The sequence below is a fragment of the Capra hircus genome, chromosome 5, assembly GCF_001704415.2.
Source record: "Capra hircus breed San Clemente chromosome 5, ASM170441v1, whole genome shotgun sequence".
Lineage (NCBI taxonomy): Eukaryota > Metazoa > Chordata > Mammalia > Artiodactyla > Bovidae > Capra > Capra hircus.
Genome location: NC_030812.1, coordinates 8,345,397 through 8,359,141, shown reverse-complemented (window position 1 = coordinate 8,359,141; position 13,745 = coordinate 8,345,397). Strand labels below are relative to the sequence as shown.

Sequence of the window (13,745 nt, the reverse complement as noted above, 5' to 3'; positions counted from 1 at the left end):
TATATTCATTATTCTGTGATAAACCATAATGGGAAAGAATATGAAAAAATTATTAATATATGTGTATATATATATATGTATACACTATACATATTCAATATACAAATTGAATCACCTTGCTATACACCAGAAACTAACGCAACATGGTAAGTCAACTATATTTCAATTTAAAGAAGGGTATTTATAATTGTAGCTTATGGAAAACATAAGTAAACCAATTTGGCAAAACAAATGAATATAAAAGATAAGGATGAGTAAGTTAACTTGAAAGCAAAATACATTTTGTCTTAATGTGCTTCTTTTAGACATTCAGTTCAATCATTTTAAGATTAGACACAATTATTTTTCAGCAAATTATCTTGATATTTTCACAAAATTCTAAATCCTTTTAGTTATTATCAATTTAGAGATAAAGAGAAAAGACTCTCTGAAGCTATCTATTTGATGGGAACTTATTTGGACTTCCCTCAGAGCTCAGTTGGAAAAGAATCCACCTGCAATGCAGGAGACGCTGGTTCAATTCCCGGGTTGGGAAGATCCACTGGAGAAGGGATAGGGATACTCACTCCAGTATTCTTGGGCTTCCCTTGTGGTTCAGCTGCTAAAGAATCTGCCTGCAATGCGGGAGACCTGGGTTCCATTCTTGCATTGAGAAGATAAAAAGGAAAGGCTACCCACTCCAGTATTCTGGCCTGGAGAATTCCATGGACTATATAGTCCATGGGGTCACAAAGAGTGGGACATGACTGACGAATTTCATTTTCACTTTAGAGGAATTTAACAAATATATCTACTTTAAATTTCATAATATTAAAAGGTTATATTTTTATGATACAGATGAATTCATAAAAGCTTAGAGATAAAAAATCTAATAAATTACAAATTTTAATAGACATCTCCCACAGAGTGAGATGTTTAATTCATCAATTACTGTCTTCTGTGGAACACACGTACTATAAATTTCACCAGGTTAGATACAAACTGTTTTAATATAATAAATAGCTTAAATAATCGAAAGGAATGTGCTTAAGCTAAAGTTTTTCAAGAAAAACCAAAAGGTTGTTTGGTTATGAGCCCCTTGATTTTTACTTATGTATGCTGATTTAATTAATATTTAATTAAATTAATTAATTTTATTTAATATACACTATTAATTAATAGTGTAATTTAAAAAGGTTAATTTGAGTACTGCTTTAATATGGAAAATTAATGTTACAGTAGTCAGTGTAAGTTAAATGGCTCAGTGAATCTAGGTAAAGAAAATATAAATGACTAGTTTATGATGCATTGCTTCAGATTTTTTTACTTTGTATATAAATAGATCATAGACAATATACCACAGAATGACCCAAGACACAAAAATGTAAAGAATGATTACATTTGAATGTCCTTACGCCAAGATGCCCTGCAAGATAATTGCATGGAAAAATCTTGTTTGTGATGTGCAAAGGCAAAACATAGGAGAGAAGGGAGAAGGGAGAGTTAGGCTCTCAACTGCACCAAAATTTTTCCCTGTTAAAGAAATAACAAGACAAAATGTTTGCAAACTATATAAGAAACAAAGAATGAAAAAGGACTTAAGGAATTATCTAGCCCTTGATTTCATTACCTGTTGGACTGCAAACCCCTAAAATAGTACATAAAATTACAGGTATTTATGTATTTGTGCATTTTCAGCAGCTTCTCTAAAGGAGTCAGTGATGAAATGTTGATAAAATGTTTAGAAACAGAGATTCACCTGCCCAAGTACTCATGGCTTAGTACTAAGTACTACATTGGTAGCTCAGTGGAGGCTGTGACTTGCCTCTTTTGATTCTCAGTCCAGTGAATAGAAGTGCCTTTTTCATTACTGACATATTTCCTTGCTATAAAACATAGTCCAAGTCAAACCAACTTAGCAATTTACTTCTAAGTATAGAATGTTAACAACAGCATAAAATACTTAGAAAAACAAGTTTTTTCTTTATTATTAGAATTAAAATTTATTTGGATTTTTTTAAAAGCAAAAAAAAGAAAAAAAAGGCCAAGGGAGAATTTCTTTACCATGTTGATCAATATAGGATAAAAGCTAAAAATAATTTTATAATATTTCTGTGTAAATTGATCAGAATAATGGAGTTTGAAAGCGCTGGCCCTCTTGTTTGATTTAATCCACAAAACAATGCATCTGCTTTCATCTTTTTCTTTTGAAAATTTCAACATAGACTACACCATGAATTTTAACAATCTGTTTTTGTTCAATTGAATGTCTTCAGTTTCTCTACTCCTTTGTTAGTGAGGACAAATGAAATATATATCTTTTTTTCTTTTTCAAGTGAATATGTTTCATCTTTTCTTTTGTAAATGTATTTTGAAGTTTGATTTTAAATTATTCAAAAGAGATTTGGATCTCATCATAAGATAAATTTAGTTAGGAAAAGAATCTGGTCTAGAGATCTGCTGAAACTTCTATAGTCCACATCATTTATACTTTTATGCCATGAACTACTGTTGACCATGGTTGCTGCTGCTGCTGCTGCTGTCACTTCAGTCGTGTCCGATTCTGTGCGACCCCAGAGATGGCAGCCCACCAGGCTCTGCCATCCCTGGGATTCTCCAGGCAAGAACACTGGAGTGGGTTGCCATTTCCTTCTCCAATGCATGAAAGTGAAAAGTGAAAGTGAAGTCGCTCAGTCATGTCTGACTCGTTGCGACCCAATGGACTGCAGCCTACCAGGCTCCTCCATCCATGGGATTTTCAAGGCAAGAGTACTGGAGTGGGTGCCATTGCCTTCTCCGGTTGACCATGGTTAGTGGTATACTAATTACTAGACAACACACTAACAACAACAGCAACACTTGACCACTGTGGGAATTTACGTGAACTCTGATCTGAAGTGCAATTTTGTAAAAGTTACTGGGAGAACACATTTATATATAGAGAATTTATATTTATTATATATATATATATATATATAAATCTATTATATGAGACTCAGTTCAGTTGAGTTGCTTAGTCATGTCCGACTCTTTGTGACCCCATGAATCGCAGCAAGCCAGGTCTCCCTGTCCATCACCAACTCCCGGAGTCTACCCAAACTCATGTCCATCGAGTCAGTGATGCCATCCAGCCATCTCATCCTCGGTCGTCCCCTTCACCTCCTACCCCCAATCCCTCCCAGCATCAGAGTCTTCAAATGAGTCAACTCTTCTCATGAGGTGGCCAAAGTACTGGAGTTTCAGCTTCAGCATCAGTCCTTCCAATGAACACCCAGGACTGGTCTCCTTTAGGATGGACTGCTTGGATCTCCTTGCAGTCCAAGGGACTCACAAGAGTCTTTTCCAACACCACAGTTCAAAAGCATCAATCCTTTGGCACTCAGCTTTCTCCACAGTCCAACTCTCACATCCATACATGACCACAGGAAAAACCATAGCCTTGACTAGATGGACCTCTGTTGGCAAAGTAATGTCTCTGCTTTTCAATATGCTATCTAGGTTGGTCATAACTTTCCTTCCAAGGAGTAAGCGTCTTTTAATTTCATGGCTGCAGTCACCATCTGCAGTGATTTTGCAGCCCTCCGAAATAAAGTCTCACACTGTTTCCACTGTTTCCCCATCTATTTCCCATGAAGTGATGGGACCAGATGACATGATCTTAGTTTCCTGACTGTTGAGCTTTAAGCCAACTTTTTCACTCTCCTCTTTCACTTTCATCAAGAGGTTTTTTAGTTCCTCTTCACTTTCTGCCATAAGGGTGGTGTCATCTACCTATCTGAGGTTATTGATATTTCTCCCGGCAATCTTGATTCCAGCCCACTAAAGACATGTAATTTATTTTATGACGTTGATTCAGTCACAGCCTCAATTTATTACAATAACTTTAAGCATATTACAATCATTCTTAGGTTGAATAAGCCAAGAAATTAACATTTTATTCTGCACAGCTCAAGTTCTAGCAGACTTTCTTCCATGTATGAGTAGAGCAGGGAAAGAGAATGAGAAAGAGTGAGAAAGAGAAAATTCATAGTCGAGGTTACAAATCCAGAGACATAAAATGTTAGAATCAGCACAACACCAATATGTTTTTAGATGTTCTTTAGTTGCCTGTTTCAAAAGAGTACTCTTTCAATAAAATATTCAAAGAAGCATAATAAAAATGTGTGCTATTAAACACGCTTGAACTTTTAAATAGTGTGAAATAATATTTATATTGTTACAATTATTTATAACTATTTTATTTATCCCACTTCTGACAGGCCCTTTTTTGGGCTTCCCTGAATCCACCTGCAATGCAGGAGACCCCAGTTCAATTCCTGGGATGGGAAGATCCCCTGGAGAAAGCAATAGGCTACCTACTCCAGTATTCTTGCACTTCCCTTGTGGTTCAGCTGGTAAGGAATCTGCCTGCAATGTGGGAGACCAGGGTTCAATCCCCAGGTTGGGAAGATCCCCTGAAGAAGGGAAAGGCTACCCACTCCAGTATTCTGGCTTGGAGAATTCCATGGACTGTATAGTCCATGAGGGTCCCAAAGAGTCCGACACGACTGAGAGACTTACACTTTCACTATTTTACTATAAATCCAATTTAAGAAAAAATGATAAAATTGAAATAAAAAAACAAATCCTGTATGAAAAAAGGTTTTTTGAGTTATATTTACAGTAAGGGCCTGAATTGAACTTTCACAGTCTTATTTTTTTGTTAACATTGGGTTCTAATTTTAGAACTTTCTAGTTATAATTCTCAATTCCTTTATCTAAAATTAGAGATACCAAGGGAACATTTCATGCAAAGATGGGCTCGATAAAGGACAGAAATGGTCTGGACCTAACAGAAGCAGAAGATATTAAGAAGAGGTGGCAAGAATACACAGAAGAACTGTACAAAAAAGATCTTCACGACCCACATAATCATGATGATGTGATCACAAATCTAGAGCCAGACATCATGGAATGTGAAGTCAAGTGGGCCTTAGAAAGCATCACTACGAACAAAGCTAGTGGAGGTGATGGAATTCCAGTAGAGCTGTTTCAAATCCTGAAAGATGATGCTGTGAAAGTGCTGCACTCAATATGCCAGCACATTTGGAAAACTCAGCAGTGGCCACAGGACTGGAAATGGTCAGTTTTCATTCCAATCCCAAAGAAAGGCAATGCAAAAGAATGCTCAAACTACTGCACAATTGCACTCATCTCACATGCTAGTAAGGTAATACTCAAAATTCTCCAAGCCAGGCTTTAGCAATACGTGAACTAGGAACTCCGATGTTCAAGCTGGTTTTAGAAAAGGCAGAGGAAGCAGAGATCAAATTGCCAACATCTGCTGGATCATGGAAAAAGCAAGAAAGTTCCAGAAAAACATCTATTTCTGCTTTATTGACTATGCCAAAGCCTTTGACTGTGTAGATCACAACAAACTGTGGAAAATTCTGAAAGAGATGGGAATACCAGATCACCTAACCTGCCTCTTGAGAAATCTGTATGCAGGTCAGGAAGCAACAGTTAGAACTGGATATGGAACAACAGACTGGTTCCAAATAGGAAAAGGAGTACGTCAAGGCTGTGTATTGTCACCCTGCTTATTTAACTTCTATGCAGAGTACATCATGAGAATCGCTGGACTGGAAGAAACACAAGCTGGAATCAAGATTGATGGGCGAAATATCAATAACCTCAGATATGCAGATGACACCACCCTTATGGCAGAAAGTGAAGAGGAACTAAAAAGCCTCTTGATGAAAGTGAAAGAGGAGAGTGAAAAAGTTGGCTTAAAGCTCAACATTCAGAAAACTAAGATCATGGCCTCTGGTCCCATCACTTCATGGGAAATAGATGGGGAAACAGTGGAAACAGTGTCAGACTTTATTTTTTGGGGCTCCAAGATCACTGCAGATGATGACTGCAGCCATGAAATTAAAAGACGCTTACTCCTTGGAAGAAAAGTTATGACCAACCTAGACAGTATATTCAAAAGCAGAGACATTACTTTGCCGACTAAGGTCTGTCTAGTCGAGTCTATGGTTTTTCCTGTGGTCATGTATGGATGTGAGAGTTGGACTGTGAAGAAGGCTGAGCGCCAAAGAATTGATGCTTTTGAACTGTGGTATTGGAGAAGACTCTTGAGAGTCCCTTGGACTGCAAGGAGATCCAACCAGTCCATTGTGAAGGAGATCAGCCCTGGGATTTCTTTGGAAGGAATGATGCTAAAGCTGAAACTCCAGTACTTTGGCCACCTCATGCAAAGAGTTGACTCATTGGAAAAGACTCTGATGCTGGGAGGGATTGGGGGCAGGAGGAGAAGGGGATGACCGAGGATGAGATGGCTGGATGGCATCACAGACTCGATGGACGTGAGTCTGAGTGAATTCCAGGAGATGGTGATGGACAGAGAGTCTGGTGTGCTGTGATTCATGGGGTCACAAAGAGTCGGACACGACTGAGTGACTGAACTGAACTGAAAAGAAAAACATGTATAATAAATAATAATTCTCCAGTATTGCTATTGTGAGGACTGGATAAATTAATTCACTTGAAATGTTAGCACTAATAAGCCTTGTTGGGTTGACTAGTGTTAATGTTACCATTACTGCCATTATTACCCTTTTTAACAAGAAGTTAACACAATTTCAAATTTAAAAACACTACAGCCTAAAGATTCCCATTCTTGAATGCTGAAAGAACATATAATTATGGTATATTGGAATGCATGTCACTGTGTTGATTGCTAATCATAGTTTTTTTATGCACATAATGTATTTCCTTATGTGACCTCTAAGTCTCTTCAGGGCAAGAACTGTCTTATTAATTCATTTTTCTTTTTCTCTTGCTGTCAATCTCTTCTTTCTTCTCTCCTTTATATCACTATATTTGTAGAGCACCTGCTTTATGCTAGACACTTCTGTAGGTCTGAATTTACAGGAGCAAGTAAGGCAGATCAACCCTGTCTTCATGTTGCCTAGGTTCTTGTAAAATCAATTAATACTCTGTTACTACTGTATTTGCTAAATTCTATATCAGTGCGAATGTTAGAGCTCCAAGTAAAAAATTTAAGGCATGAACAAATATATACATAGTAAACATTTTAGAAAATCTATTTAAAATCTAAGAAATTGTAAAAGATGCAAATGTCCATTAAAAGGCAACAAAAATTATGAAAAATTAACTACAATAATGAAGATTCTATATTATTATCAAGTAAACATGTTCAAACTTTTTTTTATGTAAATAGGAACTAAATGAACCAGGTTATAGCTGAGTCACAGTAGAAACTTTAATAGTTTACAAAAGAGCCTTTCTACTTTGATGAGAAAAGAGTCTCTAAATAAATAAATAAAGTTAATTATAAAAAATATGCTGTAATTTATAGAATAAGATTATTTTGAGCAAAGTGCTCAGTCACAGATTTTTGGTAACACTGTCACTGTCAGAAGAATCCATATATGTGAAAACCCCAGACTTAAGAAAGTACAATGCAATAGGATTAGAAAGCCTCTATTGAAATAGCTTGTTCACATCATAGGAATCACAAAGTATTGAACCTAAATTTCATAAATTATCTATAATTTTCAAAAATGATGAATGTTTCTATGATTATTTAGGCAGCAAAACATAATACAAGTAGACAAAATGGTGTCAAGTTTGAACAGTTAAATAAACTTTTTGCTGCTGCTGCTGCTTAGTCACTTGTGTCCATCTCTGCGACCCCATGGACTGCACCCCACCAGGCTCCTCTGTTCATGAGATTTCCCAGGCAAGAATACTGGAGTAGGTTGACATTTCCTTCTCCAGGGGATCCTTCCAACCCAGGAACGGAGCCCACGTCTCTTGGTTGGCAGGTGGATTCTTTACCACTGAAAAGCCCAGAATTTACCAGTTTCTTAAATCAGATATAAAATAAAATAATTTACAAAATTTTATAAATTTTAAACCGAGTCTAATTAATGACTGAACCATTATTTGTAATAAACAGATGAAATTTCAGGGTTATAACCAAAAAATGCAAGCTACTTTAATTATTTTCTTATTTTTAAAAATATGTACATACAAAGCAGTGAAATATGTTTACTTTGGAAACTCTTAGAACTTTAAGCACTGCAAATTAAGACAATGTACAAAATTATCTAAACATACTATATTAGAATACATCTATCTCAATCTAAAGCACTATACTCAAGATAGTGTCTTGGACAAAGAGAGAAACAATCAGTCTCTCTTTGTAGAAATCCTGGATAATATAGTTATCTAGTGATATCATTGGTCTGCAAACCTTGGGTTTCCAGTGTATTGTTGAAGGCTAGTGGTAGTATATCACTTGTCTAGTTCTATCTCATGAAAATGATTATACTATACTATTACAGCCATCTCCCACCTCATTTCTTCACTTTCAGCAGTTTTCACATCACAGTCAAATCAAACTTCTGAAATAAGTCAAGTCACTTCCTCCAATATTCAGGTGACATTTTCCTATTCCAATTCTTGACCAAGGCCCATAAGCCTCGGCTGGCCTCATCTCCCTTCCTCATCTCTGTCTTCTCCAGCTCAACAGACCATGTTCCTACCTAGGGCCTTTGTTGTTGCTCTTCTACCACAAATGATCCCCAGATATTTGCATGGCTCAGTTCCTCAGTTTATTCTAGTCTTTCATCAAATGTCAGGAAGTCTTCCGTTGCCACTGTCCCCACTCCCCCGGTATGCTTTCTTTATAACACTTATCAAGAACTGACATGATAGACTTTGGTTTATTTGTCTACTTGTTTGTCTCCCTCTTGCTACCACACATGAAGGCAGATACTTTGTCTTCTTCCTGCCCACAGTACCAACATGTGGACAGTATCTGGCCTATATGGGCACCTGATAAGCATTTGTTGAATGAATTGGTTGTGTTTCAGCTTAGATATTTTGTCTGCTAAAATATTACTCAATCCCATTGGCATGGCTTCCTTAATCTAGGTTAGATGTCCTGTCTAATCGAGTCTGCTATACTCTATGCCTGACACAGATTGGGCAAGTACTCAGTTATCTCTTAGGTAATATGTACAGTGAAGATCCTTTTCGATCTATTTACTTTTCTGAATTCGGAGTAAATTAAGATATGATATAAGATATTCTTCTCCAAATACATGAAACACTTAGAGATTCACAGATGAAATCTGCAATGAAATGGCACAGCAGATACATCCTCTTGAATTAATTTGATGCTGTTTCCTTGGGTATTGCCATAAAATGTTCCTCTTGTATATTTCAGAGATTGCAAAATTTATTTGGGGGAGGTAGAGTGAGAATCTCATAACTCTTCACACAAAAATTCACTCAATATGTTGTTTATGCTTTTAAGATTTCAAAGTCAACCTGAAGCTCTAAATAGACGCCTACTCTTTTGACCTTGGATTAAGAATCTTTGTTCTTTCCTTCTGTATTTTTGTTTTTGACCAGTTTATAAACAAGTTCATTTTTCTTCACATTAGGCCCCAAAATATTAATTCCACATCAACTATCCTTTTAGTCTTTACTCACTTTTCTCTTCATCACTTTCATAGTGAAGTGAAGTCGCTCAGTCATGTCCGACTCTTTGCGACCCCATGAATGGTAGCCTGTCATGTTCGTTCATAGGGTTTTCCAGGCGAGAGTACTGGAGTGGGTTGCCATTTCCTTCTCCAGGATACCTTCCCCACCCAGGGATTGAACCCAGGTCTCCCACGTTGTAGGCAAACGCTTTATCATCTGAGCCACCAGGGAAGTCCAAGTGAAAAAGACATTGTGAACTTTTCTGCATTTAATTCCACATATCTACTCAGTCTTCAGGAATCTGGCTTCCTCATTCATTATATCGAAGCCATCATGCATCTCATGGATGTCAAACCCAACACCTAATTCTCAGTCTTCAGCGGTCTAAGCGCCATTCCACTATTTCAAACTGTGGTGCTGTGTCAATGCCCATACTTTTTGGTTTCTGTGGTTTTGTGTTTTATTGTAGCTTCTTTTTCTGCTTCCTCCTCACTATATTCTAGACTCAAATTTCCTCTAGATGGCTAGCTACTTGTAGATATCCTACTGGTACATTAAATCCACAAACCTCAAATGAAACACTGAATTTCCCTCACATCTTTTTTCTTATTTTGTGTTCCCTGGCTTAGTATCTGATAAGAAAACTGAAATTCATCTTTGACTCGACTTAACTTCCACTCCCATATCTGATTAAATGTCACAGATTATTGATTCTTTCCCTGAAAAATCCCTGATATTCTTTCCCTTCTATTCTTTCAGGCCACCAATTAATCCACCTCTTATCATGTTACTGCCTATATATGCTTGAGCTTCATAACTGATGTCTTCCCTTTAATAGCCTGCCACTTCATTCCAAGCTCCATAGTGCCCTGACCTCTAACCTTGCTCTTTTTACAATATTAGAGTACTTTGTGTTGCTATTAAAAGACATACTGCTTTCTTCTAAATACCTCAGTTGATTGCATACAAGTCTGTTTTTGCCATCAGGTTATGAATTCCTCAAGGGGAAAAATTATATTCTAACCTCTCGTATACCCTCCATGGTTACCCTTTGGGCTTCCCTGGTGGCCCTAGTGGTAAAGAACCCACCTGTCCAAGCAGGAGCTGCAGGAGACACAGGTTCCATCCCTGGCTTGGGAGGGTCTCCTAGAGTTGGAAATGGCAACCCATTCCAACAGTCTTGCCTGGAAAATTCCATGGACAGAGAAGCCTGGTGAAGCTACAGTCTGCGGGGCCGCAAAGTTAGACACGACTGAGCATATTGCGATCCTTTGACCACAGTGTGCACCTAATAAAATATTTGATGAATTGAGCATAAGATATGTGAGAAAAAATAATTCAGAAAATATGTCATCACTGTGACAGGCTGGCCAAAACGCCCTTCTCTACTTTAACACAAGAACATAAAACTACATCATTGTCCCTAATAGTTTACGCTCAAATATTAGCTAATATCTTACTTGCCATCCTTGGTATTTAATTTTTGAACAAGGAATTGTTTAAAAAATACTGGAAAATTTAAAGAGAGTAGAAGCATATACTGACTTAGTAGTCATATGTAATCAGAAGTCAATGATTATTTCACTAAAATTTCTGACAATAGTTATGAGCAAAACAAGGATTTTATGAATATTAACTTTTTGAGTGTTTCATATGTACAAAAATAACATAGGAGTAGTAAGTACTTTCTTCAATATGCTATCCAAAATATATAATATAGGATTAATTCATATACTTCAATTTTTGAACCATACCTCTGAATTCTGTCTAAGGTTCTGTAAATAAACAGTTTTACAGTCAGAACTTTTACTCTGACTTATCTGAAGCAATTGATATGACAGAATGTTTGACATATATGCTGTGAAAAGCTAAAAATGTGGTGTAAGAGGAAGCTACTCTAGATTGCCAGGCAAAATAAATAGGCAAAATGGTGCATTAGAAAGATTGCAGGTCATTAGAATCAGACAGGCTTGGATTTAAACTATGATTTTAACATACACCAGCTCAGGAATCTTAGGAGAATTATTCAAACTCTTGAGTCTTCTTTTTTAAGCTATGATAATGTTACCAGCCTTAGAGTTATGAAGATAGAATGAGGAGAAATGACCAATGAATGATTAAGGTTTTTAAATGCTTCCTGTTCAGAAAGGATGGGCCCCTTCTCACTTCCTGTCTTCTAACAGAACATAAAATAGATACAGTCAAAATGCAAACTCTGAATTAATAAACTAGGGTTCATTACACTCACTTATTAAAGAATATGTTTGCATGTTCTACTAGGTTCTAGAAAACACGGTCTCTTTGGCGACGACTCTTACAAAAGGTGCCTGACAAGCAGTCTCAGTCCAGCCGTCAGGTCCAGGACTCACGCTGCGGGATTCCTGTCAGCTGGCTGACCCGTGTCCCACCCATGAGGCACTCAGGAAGTTGTTTCCCATAAAATGTAACTAGAGTAACATTCACTTTACCAGATAACCCCTTTAAAGATGTTATGTGTTATGGGGACTAGATGTAGACTTGAGGGGAAAGCATGTACTCATTTTAGATTTAAATATCTTGTATTTGAAATACCAGGAGGTCAACCAGACACAGAAATCTAGCAGGAAGCCAAAAGAGAAGATTATAGACTGCACACCACAGCACAGCAGAGGTCACGTTCTGTTTCCTTTACTCAGAGGTATGTCTCCCTGCTCATGCTATCTGCTCAATCAGCAATAATGGCAACAACAATGAATCTAATAGAACACTTATTATGTGCCAGATTATATTCCAAAGAATTTTACTGATAGTTAATTATCACAACCATATGATGGAATATGAAAAACTCAGGCACACAAAAACTAAGTAATTTGCACATCTAACCACTAAGTCAGACTGACATCTAACCAGTAATTTAGATTGACAAAAAGAAGTTGACATTTACACCCAAGCATTTTCTCTTTAAAAATCTACACTCTTAATTATCCTCTCTAGCTTGCAAAAGTAAGGAATAAAAAACAAAACAGGGAGCTTAAAATAGTCATACAATACTTAATTTCTATTTTTCAAGAAGTAATTCAGACAACAAACATTCTTTTTCAAGATATGTGAAACTAACAAGTAGAGAGAAATAAAAATGAATAATGAAATCTTGAGAGATTTAAAATTATGAACAATGATTTAAAGTTGAGAAGTAAGATTAGGAATATTTTCTCATCTCTAATTGGGTCTCACTTCTCTTTTATTTAGTGCACATAAAATAGGTCAATTTTCTCCATAGCATATCAGAATTTATTGGCATTCTATTAGTTAATAGAAAAGTGTTATTACTCATATCAACAATTTAGAATTGTACAGGATTCTAAATTCTTCACACTCATTTGGTCACAACAAAATTGTTACATAGAGAGTAAAGCTCAGAAGTTATATATTTGTTTTTTCTACCCTAAGAATGGAAGAAAATTTATCAGTTTCTGCAGTCCAAACACTTTTTCTTTCAAAGTAATTCTTTGTACTCACAGTTCCTCATCTTAACCAACCTAAGCTGCTATGAGAGGGGACTTGGACAATTACAGAGTAATATTGTGAAGTTTGCATTTATCTTTTTTTCTCCTTTTAAGATTTTTTTTTCACTTTATTATCTCTGTCTGGCTACACTTTCACAATATCTTCCTTAGATCACAAATTGTAAAGCAGTTTTAATATCACATACAGCATATTCACTAATACAGTTGTTATCATTCAATACAGATTTAATACATGAAGTTAATCATTTCATTTTTTGGTGAACTTTGTCTTTACTTCAAAATCTTCCAAAACTTTAGAGAGAGAATATATTACTCCTTCCCCTTTTATTATTGTATTAACCCTAAATCTGAAAAGAACACAGTTGCAGATAAAGGACTTTTTTTCTCTACTAACATAATAAGAAATGTTTCAAAAATTCAGATACATGACTGTGAATCCAAAGAAGAGAATCTTTAAATTGAGTTTGAACTTTAGTCTAGTATAAAATTACATAAAGGGAAAACTAATGAAAAAAATTTCAAATTATCTTTTATTAGAGAGCTTCTGAGAAGCAGCTCTGTAACATCCTATTAACCATTCACTTTTTCATTCATGCTACATATATTGTGGAGCAATTATTATGTGCCAGGCACTGTGTTGAGATCAAAATTATAATTAAAACTTAGTGGAGCAAAGCCTGCAGGGAAAAGGGTTCCAGGGAGGTGGCTCAGCATATGCAGAGTTTCTAATGTGCCTGAGCATGTGAGCAGGGCCAC

At 36.3% G+C, this 13,745-nt stretch overlaps 1 protein-coding gene across 2 annotated transcripts in view; it reads right to left on the bottom strand.

Moving 5' to 3' along the window:
• The window catches only part of SYT1 (synaptotagmin 1), a 625,237-nt gene that overhangs the window by 502,592 nt on the left and 108,900 nt on the right, over nucleotides 1-13,745 (bottom strand). The gene's annotated exons all lie outside the window — the stretch shown is intronic.